We start from the raw sequence: 2,962 nt of genomic DNA, 5'->3' as shown, positions 1-2,962 counted from the left end.
AAACTACAGACTGTCTATGTCATGGTGAATACAGTTGCTCCTTTATTTATGTCTGTATGACGTTGTTGTTAGTGTGGACGGAGCCTGATGGATCCGATTCCATTCAGAAAACACACATTTTAAAAGCTTTTCGCCTGCCGTCTTGTCTGCAGACTTGTCAAAGCATTAATTCATGGTTTTTACTAACCGGTATCAGTATGTTGCTACTTCGGCATCACTTTGAAACGTGTATTACAATTAAATCACGGTAAAATAGGTTCATTTTGTTGTAGTTGGTATCTCCCATAGGATTTACATGGAGATACGCCCCGCCCCCTCTCCAGCGCGTCTTGTTTGAATGACAGGAGCAAACACAGCTGACAGCCGTGGTGAAACTCGAGCGATTAGAGCGATGCGACTATTGGGTAGTCTACCATAGTATTTACCTGGAGATAAGCCCCTTAAAAACCATGAATTAATAAAGCATTCATTATGTGTTTTCTCCTGTCATTCAAACAAGACGCTGGAGAGGGGGCGGGGGCGATCGATCAGGCTAAACTAACCTGTCGCTGCTCCGTCTACACTCACAACAACGTCATACAGACATAAATAAAGCAGTCATTTCTTGACTGGCAGCAAAAACAACCAATCACAGCAGTGTTTCTCTGGCTGGCTCTGTCCAATCACAAACAAGAAGTGTTCTCCCTAAAGGAATACCCTTTCCGTCCAATGTGAAATGCTGCGGCGTTTTGTGAAATGCTGTGGTGTTTTGTGAAATGCTGTTGTGTTTTCTGAAATGCTGTAGTGTCTTGCACTTCAGGGCCACCGTACATTTGTCTTGTAGTAAATAAAAAGGGCGACCTGGAGCCAATCCTGCAATTTCCCCACAGGTGAAAGAGTTGACATGCTGAAAACCCTACCCCTGCAAGGGGGTCTGGGGGGATTCTCCCCCACGTATTGCTGTAGCCTACCCCAGCCATACCCTGGCGCCGCCACTGGTTATAGCTGTTGATGTCTCTGTCTCAGTCTGCAGCTCAACCCCTGTCACAGCTGCGGTGGAAATCCCTCTAGTGACTTGAAATATTTAAAATGTTAAAAGTTAGACCATCACATTTACCAATTTTATCTACCCCTGGAACTAACTAAACTATTTATAAATGTTTATTATTTACTGTCGTGTCGGGTCACTCATTCACTGGATCAGCGAGCTGCATGAGACGCAGACGGGCGGAGAGGGAGAGTAAGGCCCAATCCCAAACCATTCCCTCGACCCTACCCCTCCGTGACGGAGTGAACTCCGTCTGTAGCCACACTCGCAGCTCAACGAGGCTCCCTCCTGTCAGATGGAGGGAGTAAATACAGCGGCAAGCTTTGGGACGGCCTCCCCTCTCTCCGGCAGAAACAGGAAATGCCGTAACTGTATGTAACAACGGTTTCAAATCAGCATCTCTTAGACAAAACATTTAAATTAATAACTCAAATAAAACTCCAAACATATTTCATTGTGTTATTTTTTTGTAAAGCTCTTTTAGTTTTAAACCTGATGTTAAGCTTCTGAGTTTTTGCAACAGTCTGTAAATATACACAACTTTATAATAAAATGCACACATTTACCTTTTCTAGACTAAACACAGGTATGATCCTAAGTTAAAACATATGAGGTTATCATGAGGTTGTTAACATCGCAGTTTAGTGGATGTTTGCTGGAACTACTTGTAAACAGCTTGTTTCCTGACGGACACACACAGCGTGACTCCGGTCAGGTAGAGACCGGTCTCAAGTCAGCACCGCTGCAGACTCGCTGTTTGAGGGCTTGATAGCCCACTCCCCCTCCACACCGCTCCACACTCGTTGGTTTGGAACAGCACTTAAAGTCCTTATCTTGCGTAATTTACTGTAGCTGAAAGATCATAGAACTGTTTCAAAATGCATTAACTTGTTGGGTCTTATTCCAGTAACACGTGATATAGATCGAATNCTTTTGTAGCAAGCAGCAAAATAATATATAACATAACGTGTTTAAGTAAATTTGCCTACTTAATATCGCAAGTCATAAAAAAAAATTGTTTAATCACGTTGTGAATATTGTGCATGCGCATATCGCGATTATCGTCACGACACGATATATCGTGCAGCCCTATCAGTAATCATACTATAGTTACTAACATTGCGCGAAAAAATTACTAGATTCTCCCTTTGACAGACTAGACTAGTTGTACGTTATTCAGAANTTTATAAGTGGGGAGTGGACCAGTCACCCTCTAGGGGGGTCTGGGGGCATGCTCCCCCGGGAAGATTTTTTTTAAATATTGAAGTTACAGTAGATGCATGATGCATCTACTGTAACTTCAATATTTAAAAAAAATCTTCCCGGGGGAGCATGCCCCCAGACCCCCCTAGAGGGTGACTGGTCCACTCCCCACTTATAAAAATAGCACTTTACCACTACCCCCCTTCTAATCTCAGATGCACCCTGAGTCATTTTGTTTAAGTACAGTGAGCCTTTCTAAAATATAAAGTAAAGAGACAAACACACCAGCATTATAGGATATACTATATGACTTTGAGCCAAATACTTGTTTTTGGGCTGTTTAAATAAATTTACTTGAAACAGTTGCTGATGTAGAGTACTGGCACCTTTTTTATTCCAATTCAAGCACTGCATAAAACTAATAAAAGGGGGAGTAATCGGGCAGTTCGGTGTGTGTGTAGAGGTGTGTGTGGTTAAAACGTAACAGGCTGTGGTCACTCTTTATAGCTGTTCAATGAAGGTAAACACAGAAGGCGGTGCGTAAAAGCTCTTTGAGCGCTGGTGCTGCTCTTCTCTGAGTTACACGTCCCGCTGCCTCCTGGAGTGACCCATACACCCCTTGGCCGAAATGTCCTTAAAGTGAAGTCTGAGTACGAAATATATCTCAAATAATGCACTGTCATTTCCCCACGTAAACATAACAGTCTGCAATGAAATGGTTGTGTCCTGNTC

General features: G+C 43.0%; 1 protein-coding gene across 1 annotated transcript in view; it reads left to right on the top strand.

Moving 5' to 3' along the window:
* The window catches only part of rapgef4a (Rap guanine nucleotide exchange factor 4a), a 30,342-nt gene that overhangs the window by 4,511 nt on the left and 22,869 nt on the right, over positions 1 to 2,962 (top strand). The gene's annotated exons all lie outside the window — the stretch shown is intronic.

Source organism: Notothenia coriiceps, unplaced genomic scaffold, assembly GCF_000735185.1.
Source record: "Notothenia coriiceps isolate Sejong01 unplaced genomic scaffold, NC01 NC01_scaffold00037246, whole genome shotgun sequence".
Lineage (NCBI taxonomy): Eukaryota > Metazoa > Chordata > Actinopteri > Perciformes > Nototheniidae > Notothenia > Notothenia coriiceps.
Note: the sequence above shows the minus strand (reverse complement) of the source record. Positions and strands in the feature narration are given on the sequence as shown.